Source organism: Teleopsis dalmanni, chromosome 1 (genome assembly GCF_002237135.1).
Source record: "Teleopsis dalmanni isolate 2A chromosome 1, ASM223713v2, whole genome shotgun sequence".
Lineage (NCBI taxonomy): Eukaryota > Metazoa > Arthropoda > Insecta > Diptera > Diopsidae > Teleopsis > Teleopsis dalmanni.
In genome coordinates this window covers 38,199,987-38,221,112 of record NC_051846.1, presented here as the reverse complement: position 1 = coordinate 38,221,112, position 21,126 = coordinate 38,199,987, and the positions used below count along the sequence as shown (strand labels likewise).

At 29.8% G+C, this 21,126-nt stretch overlaps 1 protein-coding gene and 1 long non-coding RNA gene across 4 annotated transcripts in view; one reads left to right on the top strand and one right to left on the bottom strand.

The window, feature by feature from the left end:
* Positions 1-3,137, bottom strand: part of LOC119671723 (anion exchange protein 3-like) — a gene marked incomplete at its 3' end in the record, with an annotated part of 143,813 nt that extends 140,676 nt beyond the window's left edge. Inside the window, 2 exon segments of one of the 2 annotated variants that reach the window (XM_038082480.1) lie at positions 1,671-1,878; positions 2,900-3,137. 2 annotated transcript variants of the gene reach the window in all.
* Positions 1-21,126, top strand: part of LOC119671726 — a 76,720-nt gene that overhangs the window by 53,622 nt on the left and 1,972 nt on the right. The window lies entirely within an intron of this gene.

Sequence of the window (21,126 nt, the reverse complement as noted above, 5' to 3'; positions counted from 1 at the left end):
ACGGCACCACTGTCATTGCTCAGGCACCATATTCGCCAGATCTGGATCCGTGCGAATTTTTCCTGTTCCCGAAACTCAAATTACCCCTTCGTGGTAAGCGTTTTGAGTCGATTGAATCGATAAAAGAGAATTACGCTAAAGGATCTAAAAGCCATACCTTCACGGGCCTACGAAAAGTGTATGGAAGATTGGGTTAAGCGTTGGTATATGTGGAGAAAATTCGGATTATGAATAAACATCCTTAAGAAAAATTTTACTTTCCATATTTTAAGATAATTCCATTTTCTCAGAATACATTTCTGTATCTTTTCTCTGAATCATTTTAAAAAGAATATAAGCCATGTCAGTGTAACCGTTTTAAAGTGTTTTTTTTTTATTTTTATTATATAGATACATTTATTATTTCAAAAATTTATTTTACTTTTATATAAATTAATATGCATATGTATATAAATTATACATGTACATTTTTTATATATGGACATGTGGCATAAGTTTTCAAGATAGACTTTGCTCTTCCTGTGTGAAGGGTATCTTAACTTCAAAAAAGCCCGAGTGAAATTCTTTTGTTCTTAATAATATATATATTTTTTTCTTAAGTGAACACATATTGAATAACAAAAAGATTTTTTTTTATCTAAATCAGCAAAACATTTTGAAAACATTCGCAATGCCCTTATCAATACTAAACGATAATTAATAAATGTTGCAGTAGCAGCGCAAGGGCACAGTGGAATGAGTTCTTAAATGTTATTTTATTATTTTTTAACTTTTTTTTGTTTTTGTTTGTTCAATACAGTGGCTACTGCTGGTTAATGACACAACTAAAAATTTGTAATAAATATATAAAACTATTTGTCATCTTTTCGTTGTCTGATGATTCTGATGTGATGATTAGCAAAACGTGTCGAAAAATTAGTTTATATATAATATATATATATATTTTTATTTACTTATTTATATATATAAATTTTGTATTATACATCTATTGTTATTTTTTTTTTGTTTTCTATATTCGACGCTTACAGTGGGATTTGTAATAAAAAATTAATGACAATTTTATGATGCCGCGATCGTATGATGTGCGCGAGAACTATTTAAGATTTTAAGTGTTTATTTAATATATTTTTATATTAATAATTATGTATGATAATGTTGATATTAAATTTTTTTTTATAATTTTTCATAAAACTATGTAACTATTGAACTATTTAAAATTATAAGTGTTTAGTTAATATATTTTTATATTAATAATTATGTATGATAATGTTGATAAAAAATTTATTTTTGTAAATTTTCATAAAATGCTTACATAGGTCGTGTGCGAGTTCGAGTAAATTTAGTTAAAATTAATTATTTATTGCACTTATTTGTTATGTTTCGTTAAAAGTTTTCAAATTTATTTATTTATTTATTAAACATCTTATAAAATTTTCACAATGCAATACCTAATTTACTCTAATTTTTATCTAATTTACCCTACTCGAAATTCTAGTAATTACTCATATTCACTTCCATGCCGACATATTTTACTATGTCCCTCAACTTACCATCAAAATACTCGAACTCGCACACGATCTACATAAATATGTATGTATTATGTTGATTTTATAACTTAAGCATACGTTCACCACTGTACCACAAGATAAATAAAAATGAGCAGAACTTACCCTTTTCCTTTTAACACAACAGTTGGCTGAACAAAGCGGCAAAGCGTGGTTTGTGTATGATTCACGTTTCGATGGCACACAGAGAAAACAAAACAAAACACAACAAAGTCAATAATGCAGAAATGGAACTTTTGAATTTCCTTATTTTATTTCTATTTTTTAACATGCATACATAAATAGTGAGTAAGATAACAGCTATACGCGACACCTGGCAATGAAATATAATAATTACTTTATTACACATGTAAAATATATTTTATTCTCAAGAACTTAAGAATGAATTTCTTTTCTAATTTAATAAAAAAAAAGCTGGTCGTCTTTGACATTAAGAAGGCACAAACAACAAGTTCAACATTCAAGCAACAACAACAACAACAAATATAAACAAATCATTTCAATGGCAAAACGTGCTAATATCAAAATTTCTTATTGGATTCTTGCATTTACTCGTTGCTCTCAATGAGTTTTTGTTGTTATTGTTGTTGCTTAATTGAAGTCTCGTGATTAGAAACTGCCAAGTTCTCGTTTATTTAAAGGCTTTTTTTATTAGCAAAAGAAAAAAATAAAAAATTAAAAATACACTATTTTATTATTTATTCATTTCTTTTTTGAGTTTTATGTTATTTAAGGAGGATTTTAAACAGACACTAAACGGTAAACATTTTTTTTAATTATTTTTTTTTGCTTAATTTATTTTTTTTTGATTTTTTTTTCCTTTTTTATTACTTAGCCCAGTACAAAAACAATATAAAGCATTAACAAAATTCTTTTTGGCACTGATTTAAAATAAAATAGTAATAATTATACTTAGTAAGCAGAAATTTTGACCAAAGAATTTAATTTTTTTTATTTCGTTTATGTGATCTTGATTATATGCTCCGAATTTTTTTTTTTTGTTTTTTTAACATAAATTAACACGTACCACAAAAATATTTTATTGTTTACGTTTTGTTCAATTTCTTTTGTTTAATTTAGTACTTTTATTATGAAATAATTGATTTTTAGTATATTTTTTTAACACTTAAACACAAAATGTATATATTTTTTCTGTTTTTGGCAACTAAACTAAAAATTTCTTCATAACAACAAGCAAATTTATTTCTTTTGCGGTACAACATTTAAATTACTTGCCAAAATATACAAAACATACTCAACACATACACGTATGTATGTATGTACTTTTACAAACAATAATTCATAGTCAAAATGTTTGTATGTAAATTTTTTACCTTTAACAGAAATTGTTCATAATTTTAAATAAATTTTTTTTCTTTAAATTCAACAAGCAATTCTACAAAGAAAATAAATTCTTCACTTTACTTTATAACACGACGGACGGCATGCAACAACAACAAATAGTTTTTAAGAATTGCTTGAAGAAGAAGAAGCAGCACAATATATGAAACACGTAAACTAGAAATTCAGCCAGACAAGTTGTTACCGCTTACACATTTCTCACAATAATAATTTACAGTTCCTTTTTGTTGCACGTTTTAAGCGAAAATATAAATATCACTCACTCACACGAGCCAATATAAAACCGATCTGAGTGACGGACGCACTCCACTTTACATAAAACAAAAAACAAAAACAACAAAAAGAAAAAAGAAAAAACTTCATACTACAAAACGAGACAAAACGAATTGTGTGCACGTTTCTCTACACTAAACATTTGTTTGTGTGTGCGTTTGTGTTTTGCAGAAAAGAGCAGTTTACCCTATACATTGGGTTTTGTTGTCATAAAAAAACTTTTTTCTTTTTTTGTTTTGACTTTATCAACATAATTTACTCAATCTACCATGCACCACTTATTGCTTTGCTGATCATGGGCGGCTAAGTTTTTGTTGTATTTTGCGCTTGTTCTTCTTTATTGACAGCTACTAACCACGTAGTGGAAATTTGTATTGTGTTTCATGGTAAGTAAAGTGGATGGAGCTTGAAAATGAAAAGAAGGCTTTTGTTTACGTTTCTTGGTGCAATGGGAGATAAGGGAATTTGTTTTTTTTTTTATTTTTTCTGTTTGACTCTAAATGAGTGAAAGGTGACGATCAACAAACACTCATTAATAAATCTATTATAGGCGGGTGGCATTTAGAAATATTTTAGAATAAAAGTATTTTTGGCAGTCGTCCCTTGTGAATTTCAAAACCATTTTGTGCTAAAATATTTAAAAATAAATTATATTGTTAAATACTAAATTATGTGCGACTAAGCAATTGTACTTAGATTGTATAAGAATTTTATGCACTTAATGGTATTTTTTCTATTAATAATAATTTTCAGTTTAGCTTAGTACGCGAACACCCATTTTGCACGAGAATTTGATAGAAAATACCATATAAAAAATATGTTCTAAAATGTCAAAAATTTTTTGGATCATTTTTTGATGTGAAATTTTATGTCAATTTTTCTCAAGAAATGAATAGCAGTACAAGGCTTTAAACAATAGTAATATCAGCAATCAATTTGCCAACTGTTTAGACCAGGGCTGTCGAAAGTACGACCCGCGGGCCAGATGTTAATGTTTAGGCGACCCGCGGCTAATGTTTATGCGACCCGCGACATGTTTTTAATCTACTACAATTATACAAACAGGGCCCAGTCTGGTAAAATCACATTATTTTATTTTTATGGTATACCAAATAAATGAATTTAAATTGATAAATAAATAAAACTAAATTTAACATTATAACCGTATTTATAATGTTATATGTAATGAATTTATAATAACAAGGGTACTCCAATCTGTACAGTGATTTGCATTGGCCTGCGATCGTATCTGGTGTGAACAGCCCCGATTTAGACTATAGGTGATTTTATCGCGGCTACACGTACTACTTCTAATAAACGTGCAATACTAACAAATTATCATGACTACCATAAAGACCTATAAAGTTGTGTTGTAAGAAATCACCTGACCTGATCTATTTGAAATTTAGAACTAACATCCATTTCGTACGAAAAATTGACAGAAAAAAATTCTACATTTTTTAAAATAACAATTTTAGGATCATTCTTTTTATATTGATTTTTATATTAATTTCTAGTGCGAAATAAAATTAGTACTAAAATAAAAAAAAAAATGAAATAAAATAATACCAAAATATCTTAGTACTGGGATTGAAGCAATATAAATAGCGGTTTGCCAACTATATAGGCTATAGGAGAATTTTAACTTAGAAATATTATTTCCTATGAACACAAAAATTTTCATGCAATTTCATATAAAAAAATTATCCAAAAATTTTGGACATTATTAAAAATATTTTTACACTGTTTTATAAAAGTTTTTCATGCGAAATGGATGTTAGTAATAGGCTTTATATAAAGCAATGGTTTCAATTATTCATGCCGAATAAAAATAGGGGAAAACATAAGAACAAAGTGCTCCGGTATAAGTTTGGCTCAAAAAGAATGTTTGTACGCTCTTCAATGGAAAATCTTTCATCATTACTGTGTTAATTAAAGATGCAAATCCAATGGCCACCATCACTATATTCGAATTCTCCACTCTATTGCTAATAAGAAAAGACTGGATAAGCACCAGATTACCAATCTTCCCCTTTTGTAGGTACATCCCGGAACTTCCCACACATTTTCGTCCAGCTCTTTCCACTAAATCTTTCCAATCCCCATTACTTCAACGATATTGATTAATCTTCCTACACAGCATCACATATTCCATGTAGCAAGTAGTTAATGATGCTTGGTCTCATAGTTAGTATTTTTCATGTAACAATTTCTAACTTTAAGATAGAGTCTTAAATAGATTAAAAATAGACTATATTGACTAAAATTATGGTTGTAAAGGTTGTTCAAAATAGCTGACTGTAATAAAATCCATTGGCATATGATGACATCAATCAGTTTTGCTCATGAATGTTTGTAATTACACAAAAAAAAGTAAGTGTAAAAATAAAAATAAGAAATCATGAACACACCTTCCAAGCCATGGAATAAATTTAAATATTAAAATAAAAATTTCAATGTAAGCTTTAAGTTTGCCAGCAAATCCACAAAGAAAATAAAAACTCACTTTTTACACTTATTTTGCATAGTCACAATCCATTATGGTTTCATTGACTTCTTTCATTTGCTTAAAAGTTTAAAAAAATTACTATAACCAATAACCAAATAGATTTCTGTATAGACAAATCAGTAGACTAAAAAATAGACGAAAAAATAGACGGAAAAACTTACATCGCTAAGCAATTTCGCATTGTTCAGATAATAAAATATGTACTCTACATGGTGTGTATGGGTCTAATGTTACTTTATTTCTAAACCATAGCGTCAGACTCCAATCTATCTAAAGGCTCAGTTAGTTGGTACGTACCGTAAGAACTTAAGTCAAAACGAAATACACAGGTGTGGTTGGTTGTGCATATCGCTTTGGTTATAGTTCGCTTAAGTTTTTACAACACGTACTGACTAACTGAGGGTTAACTGAGCCTTAAAGCTTCTCTAGTGAAACGTGATTGGAATTCGCTCTATTTATACTAAAGAACGCTATTTTAGAAATCAAGATTAAAAGAAGTGAGATCATTAGGTTTTAAAATGAGCAATTTATATTTCTCTAAATCAGAGAGCAAGGAAAACAATTTCAACAAACAGAAAGAATGTGAGTAGTGAAAAAGGTGGGAAATTTCATAAACCTTGTATATAAGTAAGTCACACCAGTATTAAATGTATAAAATGTAAGACGTACAATTCAAGTAAACAGTAAAAATTAAATAAAACTTTAATAAGACTATATTTGCCCTAAAAGATCTGCAAGGTTTCACTAATATAGAAACAGGAGTGGCGTAACTGAGTAGGACTCAGTAGGGCTCAGGGCCAAAATTAAAAAAATATTTCTACAAGTAGTTCTGATTCAGAGATGTACAAGAATATTAAATGACAAGATTAAAATAGTGTCATTATAAACAACTCAGGCTACGACAAGACTCTAATTCATGATCGTTTGTTTACAAGACAGGCACTAAGTCATAGCGTCCTTGTAATGAGGAAAGAGTGTATTACGTTATGAAGCTTGTAGGTACATCGTAATTTATTTATTTATTAATAATTTATTTAGTGTTCCAAACTCAACATTTTGAAGCACAATTATTCTTAAGTCCATAAATCACTTCGTGGTGTAATAAGGTAATAGGTTTCGCTATAGCTATGTAGTTAACTTTCAATTTAATCCGGAGAATGTCCTTTCAGTTAAGTATGAAAATTTTATGTGTTTTGATGTAAATACAGGGTACTATTAGTGCTAATTTCGGTACTCGGTGTATGGCTAACTTAGTGAAATTTATTATAAGTGATATATATTATACTGGACCTACATGTTTCAGCAGAATAGACCACCTGAGTTGTGGTGCATTATAACAATATTCTCCATATTTACTTCGCTTAGACTGTAATTAAAAATAAGTTGGGGTATAAATAACTAATTGGAATAATTTCTCATGTACTCATAAATTTTTTTTTGATAATTATTTAAGATTTTTTATAAAACCTCTTCAAATGTTCCAACATAAAATAAAAGGATTTATGGCAATTGGTTTTTAATATGACAAATTCAAAAACTATTCAATCGTTCAGACTTTTTATCAAATACCAAACACTTCAACTGTACAATTTTTAATACGTAAGCTTCTACCGATATCGCATACAATAGATAAGATTCGATACCAAACGTAGAGCGCATTATCTAATATTTCCCAATTTAATGCCAATGGTTGAATTCAAAGTATTTTATGATTTAATTGTAAGCTGACTCAAGTGTCGGAGAGCGTTCCAGTACTTATTTATTGCTATTTTCATATCTGTGCTTTCTAATGTCAGCCGAAAATACAGTTCATAAATTTAACTGCAGACATTACGAATATATCATAGGGCTTTGAAGACTTAACAGAATTTGTTCGAAGATTTGTTTGGAAAATAAACAATTTTATATCTAAAATACTTAGAATTTATATTTATTATATAATTATATTATTTTACATTTAATTATATTTCATATTTCAACGTTGCTGTCTGTGTTTGGTTTCTTGGTTATTTGTCAGAACAGGATGAGAGTGCATGAGAGAAAAGTACTGGAGTAAGACCTTCAAATATTAAATAATATATAAAATTTTCAAATGAAGATGAGATAATCATACAGCTGTTTTGGATATTGCCGAATACCCATCATCAGTGGTCTATGGGAAAATCTGTTGGTTGAGTTCACAGTTCGAAATAGGGTTTAGTCTTTTAAAGATGTTCAAGAACTATTCATTTTCAACTCAGAAATTGAACATTTTCGCTTCATTAAGGTATCATACCGCATCTATGAGTGAAATCAATTATCGTGCAATCAAGTGTTATGATGACTAATTATCAGAAAAGTCCATTTATAGAAAATTTTTTTTTTACATTTTGTGAGAGATATTGAGTTGAGGTTAAGTTAGCTTAAGATGACGCCTTCTGATACATTGTTATATGCTAAAAATCGATTGGGAAAACGAATTTCTTTAACAGTTATTAAAACTGGAAATATTATTTTTGTAGTCATTTTTTTAGATAAACTTAAGGAGATCCAGAAAATCCACTTTTGTTGCCATACCATTGAAGGAATGGTCAGTGAAGAAGTGGATTTGTTAGTAATAGTGAAGTAATCTATATAAAGCGATTTGTGGACGATTGATAGACGATGATAAAGCTATAGATTTATCTACATAAATCTAGATAAATAGATTTAAATAAAATTTAATTTATTATTGATTATTATTATTATTCTTATTGGTAATTGCATAAATATTACTATAAATACTTACATCCTTTTTTCACACCGTTTCAATTCATATATTTCTATTTACCAAAAAAAACATTTATAACTATTAAATTCTCTATTTTTTATGACACATAGAGGTTCAATATATTCTTTAGTTGCCAAATTAGTAATCCAAACCACACAAGACATTTAGTGTTATCGTATTACAGTGAAAGATTTTATATCCTATTGTATATTAGCTGTCTTTGTTTAATTAGCATTTACTGAAGAACTCTGAAATACAATTTTCTGTAACTTTTTTAAATACATTGGACTATATCTCTACATTTGGCTAATTTGTTTCCAAAATCAAAACTTTTGTTTGTTTTTCCGCCTAGATCAATGACTTCAACTATTTCCTCAAAAAATGCTCTTACTACTGTTAATTGTACAGCTCCATTTGTATGGACAATAGACTTCCTTTAATAAATCTTTTCACTTCTTTTTCTATAGTCTATATTTTTTTCTATTTTATTTCTCTTTTCTCTATATTTCTCTTACTGTAGTTTAATATGTTGTATCATCTCATAAAAAGGAAATATTATTAAGAGCATAGTGTCCCACTCTAATGACCTTAAAAAATGACTTTGCCTCCACTACTACGTAACATATACATGGACCTTTCGGATAACTTGAAGTATTCTCTCTTTTTTAACGATTAATGACTTCTTCTTAATCCTATAATAACTAAGCAACTTCTATAAGTAGACAATTTAGATTTCATGATCTGGTTTGTTGATTGTACAACCTCTGGAAAACTTAGGAAAACCTAGGTGATAACTAAGTAAAAATATATCTTAAAATGAATTATCTTTAAAAGTTTCTACATTTCAAATTTTATCCTTATTTCCTTCCTTACAAGCTATCAGATTAGATTACACTTTACTTCAATTTAACAGAGTTTATTTCCGATTGTCCCCCATAACAATTAAATTTTCTCGCCCATATGAGAAGCAAGAACTAACTTATAAAACCCTGCTCTATTGTGAACACCTGGAATTTGTCAAGTAATTCAAAAACATTTTCGTCAGATAAAAAAATCTGGTAGAATGCATGGTTTATTAAAATTGATGAAGTCCTGATGAAATTAGTACCAGTTAAATTTAAATTTTTTTCAGATAATTATTACTTTTAACTGGTACTAACTTCCTCAGGGGTTTTGGCAAGCCTTGTGAACGGAAGCATAGCCAGAATATGGAGAAGTGCTGATTGGTTGAAATGAAAGGTGAGTAGATATTTTTCTACTTTCTTTAATTGACGTTTTTTCGGGAATTTAAGACCTCCGAGGGAAGGAGAGTATGTACTCGTATTAAAACATATTAATTTTGGCAGTGTTTTTGCATTGCATTATCTATAGATTATATTTTCAAGTGGAAATATATCCCTAATCCCCCTGGATGCTTCAGAGATAGTGAATGCATTTAGTATAATCTGGCCCCCTATTATATGTACGTGTTTTACCATTCATATGATACATAATTTAAACTAATAGAATTAATTATATTACACATATTTCCTTAAGAAATTATTATGTTAAATATTACAGAAGAATTTCAGTAATTTTTAAAAAATTCCCAAGCTAAATTTTTCTTTAGAATATTAAACAATAAAAGAAAAAAATTATTTCTTTATTATCGATAAGTGTCAATAAATTAAACAAAATGTAAATATAAATAAAAATCATGAACAATAAAAAATTTATTGAAAAAATTGTCACTTCAATTAGGACGGCAGTGCTAACGATCTTCCAACTCAAATTGTATCAACAATGTTTTTTTTTCTATCTTCAAGATACGAAATTATATTTAAAAATATACCTAAAAATAGTTTCGAGTGGAAAAAAGATTATAATAAATTTAGACTAAATGGAAATTTTTATTAAAGTCCGCATAGTTAATAAAAATAAAATGATTAAATGATAGAAAATTAACACTTTAAAATTAGAGTGTTGACGTCATTTGGCACCTAAAAACGTATTAAATTCGATAATGAGAAGTGTTGACTTTAAATAGAATTCGCGTGTTCTTAGGCGACAACAAAATATGAATTTCTTGAGATACATTTTTCTATTTCCATAGTTCAAGAGTTCAACTTAAATTCCTTATCATTTACCGTACATCAATTCTGGTACATCAACACAGCCACCCAACGACTCGGTTCCACTTAAGCAGTCCTTAAGCGCCTTAAGTGTACAATTCACGATTATTAACAATGTCCAAGCATGCGACTCTCCACTGAAGCACTTCAATCAATCGCTTGCATTAAGTGGAAATCTTCACAAACTCATCACTAATCGCTACTGTTGCCGCTTGTCATGGGCGAAGTGTGTCCTTATCTTCGATGTGCCTAAATCGTTTGTTAATGCATTACTTAGGAGCGTTACGATTGCCGATTAAGTGCCTAATTAACACTTTGTTCTTATTATTCGGTATTGGGTTTGACGCTATTGCTATTGCTTTTGTTGTTGGTATTGGTATTGGTGTCGATGTTGTTGGCATTGGTACCGGTGTTGTTGTTGTAATACGCGTTCTTATGTTGATTTTGGCTTTCACTTGTCGTCGTTCAGTTGTCGGCTTAAGTTGGATTTCGCCGCTACGTTACGTTCAAGTATTTGCCGAGCGATTAATTTTAAACAAAATATGACTCGGAACATGTCTTCGCCTTAACGTTCCCCAATTAATGAGTAAAATTTATGCCATCCATTTTGCTATTCTTAGTGAGTCCATAACTGACTACTTGGGTGTGTGTATGTTTGTACTTCACGTGCTTTGGCGGGCTTATTACATTGAATGAATTTCGTAAAACTGGTTGAATTGATTTTAAATACTTTAAAACTTTAGGATTATTTTTGAAATATTTAATTTCTATTTAAAAATAGTCAGTTCTGTAAGTAAGTGAGCTTTATTATTTATAGTTATAAAATATATATTAAGCACATATAAGTACACGTGTCTGGGCTACGTAATCTGTTTAATATATAAAGTATCAAATATATTATTACATTGAATTGAAAGGAAAAAGTTTTTCAGATCGGATAAAAGTATTGAAATATAATTAACGTCATTTAGCGAAGTTACTTAGGACCATGTTATGCAAATAATCGTATGATGAATGGTCATGACAATTTTGCGATCTCTTGTCATAACCATAAAGGCATGTTATGTACACGGGCAGTTAAATCAATTATCAATTTATTATTATTATCAATTTAGTAATATAATAATCGTTTTGTTTATTTGTAGTGTATAAATTTAATAATATGTTCCCATTGCCTTCATTAAAGCAGTTTTGATTTATGTCAAAAAAATTCAAAAATAAATTTAATCAAATATAAATGGGTTCCCAAAGTGGGACACCAGATAAAAACTTCGAGGACATCAAATAGCTATATTATTCGTTAGTTAATGAAATGGGATTTGAAAGTTTTAGGTTCCTTAGTACGGCGACCATGACTTAGGGGAGAAAATTCGAATGTGAAATAGTATGTGCAATTATTCTATATATTATTCTAACATATATAGTATATAGTATGTATATATATATATTGTATATACTATATATATAGTATATACAATTATTCTATTAACACACTTTGACTTCAATTGATAACAAGCATAGACCCTGTTCTACAGAATAATATAAATAGTACATGATGATTTCGTGATGATTTGTCAAATAAATTTAATACAAATGTTTATAACCGTAAGAATCAGGAACGAAAAATGACAAATATACCGTTTAAAAATTACATAGCATACGTTTGATCACCCTGTATGTACGATGGTAACTGTTTACTAATGTATTTGATTGTTTTGAACTAAAAATTTATGAAATATTTTTTTTTTTGAGTGAAGTTATGCCGGTACCGGCTGGCTAATTACTTTCTAGTTAAGTAATAATAATGCTAGTATATTTCAATATATTTTAATTAATCTTAAGTACTTAAGTAAACATTTTACCTCATATATTATATATACGAAATTTAGCGGCTTCGACTAGAGAGTTGTCTGATTTGGTACCCGCAGGTGGAAAGGACCTTTGGTGAAAGGACCTGGTGCCCAACGATTTGGGGACACTCAGTACCACCAACTGGCGACAGCAAACAATTAATCGGGCTGACTGGTAGAGGCTACTCGACGCTGCTAATGATGACTCACATCTGTAATGGCCAACTAAGTAAATAAATATTATATATACGCGTACAGTTATTATTATACATTAAATATTTATTAAAAACACTGTCTAAAATATTATATTAAAAAATTTGTAGTGTCTAATATTTATTTTCCAAGAATTAAATAAAATTAATTGAAATAAAAACAAAAAATATTTAATTTTTTAAATTACTTATTTTATATAGATCAATAACACTGATGATGGGTATTTGGCAATACTCGAAGCAGCTATATGGTCTGTCAAAAATTAAATTAATTAAAATAATATAAAAAGATTTTTTATTGTTGTAGTTCACTACTTTTCGAAACCTCTCTACATATAATTTATATACAATTTATTGTAAATTATAAATTTTCTAATTACTTGTGTATTTTTGCTTTATATTTTAGCCAGTACTGTTGAATAGGTGACTGTTTATAGAAATTTGGAACTGCATTATCACTTCATGAACTCAATTTAGCCAGTACTGTAGAACTTCAATAGGTTCTTGGTTCATTTGTAAGATGCTACCTTGTAAATATTTGAAATATTTTGATTATTCTCATATTACATATTTTTAAAAGATTAAAGATAATATTAGTTTGAATAAAAAATTGAAATAAATAAACAAGTAATTGACAGAAATAAAATATTGTTCAGAATGTCGATAATGCACTATATTTTGGTTTAAGTATTGAATATTCAAAATTTGTACCATTTACTGCTCAACAATTAATACTGTTGATACATTTACAAATAAAAAATAATTACTAAAGTATACTTTTAGGCACATATATTAATTTTTTTTTTTATTTTAATTATTAAATATTAATTTATTCCTTAAATATCTATAATTATTTTTTGTGAATAAACAATTTTAAATAAATTGCCTTAGGTCATGTATGTCGAAACATCGCATTGGTCGAATTGTTTTGAGTTCGTCAAACGAGTGCATTCTATTTATTACAAAAAATTTCACTCAAAACATTTGCTCATGGAGTGCTCATGCGCTTGGACTTGGCCACTTCTTGGGACAATGGTGAAAAGCTGTCGATTTTGAAGATTTAATAAAATCTGTTGCGACAGAATTTTTAAAATTTGACAATAAACAAATGTTGTGTGGCATAAATTCCAAGCCATGACATAATTCACATGAGGACCGCGGCTACAATGTAAACTTTGCGGTTGGTCGAGTTTTATTAAAATTAAATTCCATTTTTCTAATGTTTTTAAGCGGCGCGCATTCTTCGAAATTCAATTCTTCTTCTATGCCAGCGACTTTTTTAGAATTTTTATTTAATAATTTTTGGCTATGTTTTAAAATGAGAAAATACCTTACCATGCGGCCGGTATTTTTTCTTATTAATATTAATATCATCAGTTTTATTAAAAGAAATTTTTATTTGTGAAATTCTAAGCATGAAAGACAATTTTTGTTGAAGTTGTGGGTTTATATATTTAATTCGTTTTTTTTTTTGAGGGTTAAGTATTAAAAATACAACAAACGATTTTTTGGAATGACTTACTTTAATACAAAGCAAGTTCTTTATCCAGCGACTTAAGTAAACACGAAAAATGTAATATTTTTTATAATAAATTAAATAAAATTGATTTAAAAAATTAATCGTATGCTGCAAGAAGGACTTTCTTGATTTTAATTAATAAAAAAAAACATAAGAAAAAAATGTATTTCATTGTATATTAAAAATAAAAAAAAAATTATAGTTCATTATGTTCTAAAATACTTCAAATTCGGGAACGAGCTGCTAGGTTCTAGAGATGAGCACCAACAATAATTATATCAGTAGGAAATAACTCCATTCTCAATACTTACCGAGATACATGATGTGAAGGAGAAGCTTAACCGATAAACAGTATATTTTTGCATCCTGAATCATATTTGCCGAAACTGACAGAATATTCCCTAAAAAAACATATATTATAAATAAGTAATTTTGATATATGAATCTATATATATATGAATCTTCTAATATATAAAATAGTCATACATATATAATAATGCAAAAAAAATTTTTGAGAGGAGTTAATATATAAAAATGTGTTTGTGTCCTCATGACTTCAAACATATAGTTAAAAATATATAATCAGATTCTTAAGAAAAATTGCCATATCTAATACGGATTTTTGTAATAAAATGGAAAGAAAAAATAAAAAATATTAATGCAAAGAAGATAACAGCAATCATAGAATAAAATGGTCTTATGAATATACAACAAAAACCAAAAAAAAATTGATCTTCTTTCTACATTTTCCTGAGATGTGCCATTAATTACTTTCTATTTCTATTCAAGTTGGGCGATTCATTTCCCTCTACATCTCTTTCGAGTAAGCCATTTTTGCCTTTCTCTGCATCTTTTTGCAATTAATATCTCTTTGATATAGACCATTCCTTACTTACTACATTTCTTTGTTGTAGAGCATTCCCTTGTTTCTAGATCTCTTTAAGGTGGGTGATGAGAAACTGCCAGTGCACGCCATGATACGGATGATATTTCTTTGATATATAACACGTCACACAATAAGTCGTGAGACTAACTAACAAAATCAAATCTTTTCTGCCAAAAATCGATTTTACTCATCAATATAAACTCCTTCAAGGACAATACAATTAATTCAATGTTTCTCTAACTTCTCGATCCCGTGCTTGTAGAAGGATTAAATTTGTTTAATTTAAAAACCTCAAAATAGGCTTCAGTTTGAGCCATTATTTCTTCATTTGAGATGAATTTCTTACCGGCGAGCATTTTTTTGAGAACAGTGAATAGCCAGTAGTCGCTGGGAGTTAGATCTGGACTATACGGTGTATGAGGAAACAATTCGAAGTGTAATTTGTGCAATTTTGCCATAGTTTGTGACATAGTGCATTGTCTTGGTGAAACAAAATTTTTTTCTTCGCCATATGCGATTGGTTTTTCACAATTTCTGCTTTCAAACGATCCAATAATGCCGTGTACTAGCTACTATTGATGGTTTTTCCCTTTTCGAGATAGTCAATGAAGATTATAATGATATAATCCCAAATTACTGAAGCCATAACCTTCCCAGCTGCATCCCAAAATACTGAAGCCATAACCTTCATAGCTGACCGTTGTGGCTTTGGACGCTTCAGACGTGGTTCACCGGTTCCCCGGCTGCAGTCCACTTAGATGCTGATCGTTTTGATTTCGGAGTGAAATGATGAATCCATGTTTCATTCATTGTCACACATCGATGCAAAAAATCTGATTTATTACGTGTAAACATGGCCAAACACTGCTCTGAATCATCAGCAGGTTGTTGTTTTTGATCGACTGTGAGTATGGGTGCGGACCTACTTTGAAAAGAGCTTTCTCATGATCAAATGTTCATGCATAATTGTAAACACACTGCCTTTTGATATCTTTACGGTCTTAGCTATCTCATGCAATTTCAATTTACGATCAGATATAACCAATTTCTGGACTTTTTTGATATGTTCTGGAGTAACCACCTCAATTGGACGACCACAACGTTCACCATCATCGGTGTCTGTACGACCACGTTTGAATTCAGCAAACCAATAACAAATGGTTCTTTTCGATGGAGCCGAATAACACTTTTAAAGCCATTGCTGAGCTTGTACAGTATATTTTTTTATCAAGAAGCAATGATAAATTAACACACGAAATGGTTTTGAATCCATTGTTTTGAAAATAACAAGAATTTTGAACACTGATACTTAATCTGTGAATTGTAACTCATTAAGAAAAAAATTTTTACCTTTTGACCAAAAATGAAGTGGAAAAATGACACAATAAAACAATAATAATAATAATAAAAAGAATAAGTGATAGTTTTGTTCTCTTCTTCACAGTTTTAATAAAGCAAAAGAAAATTTGTATTTCCATTAAAATGTATTTTAATGGAATTGAAAATTAATACTTACTTTCTTTAGTCACTTTCCTTCATAAAAATTTCATAAGAAAATGAAAATTTCAAATTTAAAAAACTAAAGAAATATTTGGTATACAAAAATATCTTCTTCCTTATTTAAGACTTGCATCTCAACGTACTAACAATCATGGCCTAATAGTGTCGATAGATACGTTAGAGAAAAATTATATGTATAAAATTAATATTATATTTAAATCAAAGTTACGATCTAGTATTTCTTAATTTTTACTGGATACTGTTTGAGGTGATTATTTTTATATTTAGATTATTGTTCACCAGCCCCATTTACTCGTAGACTTCCATAGTCGAAAGTCTAAAACTTGTTGAGGGTGGAAAAAATGCTACGAAAATATATGGCTGTTTGTGAGGGATATCTAATATTGGGCTAGTCTTTTTATTTTGCTCACAAAGACAAAATGGACAAAAACCGTATCTCTTGCGAAATAAATCTTTAGCCGAAGTCATTCAATTGAGCTCTCTTACCTTGTAAACGTCATGGGCTATGTCATTCTTCCATTGCAGACATGATCAACCCTTTATTTGCTTACTATAAAGTCTACCACAAAAGGTTGATCAAGTAGGCTTCTCTTGCGGTACGAGCCGCGGTACGAACGAACCACACATGTTCGATATATATATGATATCTATATCTATATATATGATTGATCCCATCAAAAATTACATAAAGGATAGAGCCCTGAAGTTATTTGCGAAAACTGACAGACTTACCAACACCGCGTTATCAAATCTCAGAATGTTTACAGGCTACTCGGGAAGGTATGCAGATCTGAGGTCAATTATTGCTTAGTCTGATGAAGTGTTAAACAATAATCCAGTCAATGGGTACTGAGGGGTTTTAAAAATACCTCGCGTTAAGAAAGAGTAAAAGTGCTTAATTGCAGTGGCTCAAATAGCTTCAACATATGGTCATCGGAGTTTATTTAAAGTGTGCTAAGAGATTATTTCTGTAATTATTCGGTTTCTAAACCGAACAAGTGATTAATTGACTATAAGGCTTGCTTTAGTAGACTTCAATATAAAGGATTAAGAAGTAATTTTTTTTTATTATGAAAAATTTTATTAAAAATTGAATTTAATTCGATTTTAATTTCTTCGAATTTGCGAAAAAGTTCTCTATTTATGTTTTGAATAAAAAAAAATCCTTGGAACAGCGTACAACGCTACGTATAAGTAATTTCAATTCGAGTTGAGTACGTGGACGCTACACAAAAACGGTTAAGCAGCAAAGGACCGATAACTCAGCGTATTGCATGCATCGAAACTTGTGAAATATATTTCACTTCTATTATTGCTGCTGTTGTTGTTGTAGTAGTAGTTGTTGTTGTTGTTGTTGCTTTAGTGTGTTCAATTCACTCACAAAGCAAGTAAAGGCAGAAATCCTAAACGTGCGGATTTGGTCCTCATTCTGGTACGTTTTCGTTGCATTTGCTATGCACAAGCAGCTGCTGCAATGCAACAGCACATCCTTTTTCGAGGAACTATTGTGGCCGAGTATCCTTTATGCATACGCACGCAGTCTGCAATACGAGAGCTTAAACTTTATTTTACTTTGTCTTTTGATTTACCTGTGCAGCTGTAAGTGCGAGCCTGGCTCCAAAAGGGAAGGGCGAAGGGAAGGGACTCTATTGTAAGTGCATGTAAGGATGCATGCGTGTTTGAATTTGTATTTGGATTTTTTTTGAATTTTATATGGCAAACTTCTTCTACATTTTACATTCTTTACAGTTTTCAAATTGTGTTTATCTTTTCCTTTTGTTTGACTTTTAACCTTTTTTTCTTATTGCATTTCTTCCTTTTTTGTTTGTTTCTATTTTGTACACTTGTTTTATATAAAAACTCGAAGCGAAGAAAACTAAAAATAGCGGCAAGGATAATGTATTGATAAGTAGCAAAACAAATATTGTAACATGTACTAGGGTTAAGTAATGAAAGCGTTCCTTTCTTTTGCTAACTTAGTATGGTCCTTCTTTTTTTTTTCTTCTTATCAGCGTTTCCCTACAACTTTGTGGGCATTCTGAGATTATTTTTTCCTTTCCATGCATTGAAGGCATAAGTATTGCAAGCGTTTCAGCAGACTTACAATGATCTTAGAAAATAGAGCATAAGGATTACTGCACACAGAATTAATTAATTCTACATTATTAAATTTCAGCACAAACACATATACACATACATACCATAGATGTATACACATACACATATACAAAACAGTATATTTACGCACTGTAGTTCTTAAGTTCACGCAAGTTTGTCTGCGTATGAAACGCTTTAGGGCGGAAGAAAGTCCTGCCAGTCAGGAAGGATGCACACAAAACTTTACTAAACATTTACTTAGTGTTGCAGTGTTTGTGTGTGAGTGCATTTCTCCACACATACATATATAAATACATATACACAAGTTTATGTATGTATATGTGTGCTACTATAATAATTTCTGTAAAAGTTTATTTGCCGGATGTACACATGTAGATACCGGAAATGCAAGTTTTGCACATGTTTTCTTTGTTGTTTTCTTTGTTTTCTTTGTTTTTGTGTTTTGTGAAATTTGTTGTTTTAACTTTCGCATTTGTCTTCGCTATTTTATTTCTATTTTTCTTTCCTGTATTGTTTTCGTTTGTTGCTTTGCTATGCCAAAGTTGCAGTTCCTTTTATCCTTTTTCCTTATTTTTCCATATTTTTGTTTTGTTGTTGTTTTTGGTCCTCGCTGTTAATCGTAAGCCGTGCAAATGGACGCTATTGCTTTTTGTTCATACTTATCTTTCAATTGGAAAGCCTTTCTATTTGTTCCATTTATCTTCGAGATTTTTTTCTTCCATTTATCTTACTTCATTTGCTTTCCGTGAGCTTCTTTAAGTTACTTCCACATCCTATTTTTGTCTTACTTAAAGGAAAAAAGTGCGTACTTCCGTGAAGTTTTTAGAATTGAACTTCTTCTTTTCTTCTTCTTTGGTTAGAATAGTCTAAGCTGAAGTTGCTGGAGTAATTTTTCGTCTAATTATAAATGAAAATTAATTTTTTTCTTAAGAAATTTAATTGCCATACTTAAAATATCCCATCTCTAGGATGTAGCCATTTTTAAAGTTCTGTATGTGGAAGTTTCTCTACATAATTGTGTTTTTTTTTTCAATTTACATTCTTTATTAAATTTGATTTATAAAGCTTACTGATTACTTTTGAAATATAAAATGAATTTTACCAAAACGACCCAAAGGAATGAGACTAGAAGCGTAGTCGTAAGGTTTTCATTTAATATAATCAGTTTTACACAATCCTAGCGTTACTATATATTTGTTGACAAGATCAGTTCTGTTTCAAGCGATCTAATTAAACTTAGTCATTCAGTGGAGTCAGTTTAAACCTTAAACCCACTCCATCTATCAGAGTCAGTTTAACTTATCGTTAGGCTTACTATATTCTCTTTGGCATGATCAGATTTGATTTAAGTGACATATGGGTATTGGTTAAATTAATTATTACTCGTTAAAGTTAAATTAACGTGGCATAAGGTATGCCTTTACTGGGTTCCGAGTCACAGTGGAGTTTTGGGAAATCAACAAGCTGATGAGCTAACCAGAATTGCATCAAAAACTGCTTTCGCAGCCTCTCAACCCTTTGTGGGTTAAACTGGGTCAGTACAAAACAAATCATCAAGGAGAGGGAAAATCAGGAGTAGTGGGAAGACTTCACAGGACTTAGACAATGCAAAGCGCTGATAAAACCGTTCTCCTACAAAAACATTCTTAAATTCTCAGTATGTGATTTAACGTTGATGACGGTTTTCATTACAGGTCATTATGGTCTGAAATATCACTTTCATAAGCTACGATTATCTGCTAATTCGGAATGCAGATCATGTTATGCCAAGTAGATGAGGAAACTACTATGTATATTCTTCGTGACTGCTCAGCTTTAATAACGCATAGAAGAAACTTGTTTCCTATGGAATTTCTGTCACCAGAACAGATTAAGAGCTTTTCTCTTGATTTAGTTCTGGAGCTTTTAAGGGCTTTGTGCAATCAATAGTGAATTTGTTACAATAGGACTCTTCTGGCCGTAGTACCGGCTGTTGAGCGATTTCACGTTTAAGCTTTAATAATACTAAATTAACATATTAAATGCCAATTAAACTTTCATATATACGTATCTAAAACGAATCATTGCACATTTATTATATAAATATAAAAAAATTTTCAGTCTGGAAATATGAAATTTCATTATAATGAAATCAAAAAGAAGCAAAAAAAGATAAATGCAGTAATTAGGCAACATCATAGTTAACTAACAAATCCAGAAAAGTTTTAAGCCGCAAAGATGTACAACAATATTAGCCTCAGAGTTTATCTGCCAACTCACAGCACAGACCCGTGCTCAGCTCTATGGCGATGGCGATGGCAATGGCGATGGTTTAATGGCTATTTTCGTATGTAAACAAAGCAGCTAAATGAGTATAAATTATAAACTTGAAACCTGAAAACTGAAAACTGAAATAGTCGTTGTATATTCGACTATGCATAAACTTTTTAACAAACCATAAATTATCTTGTT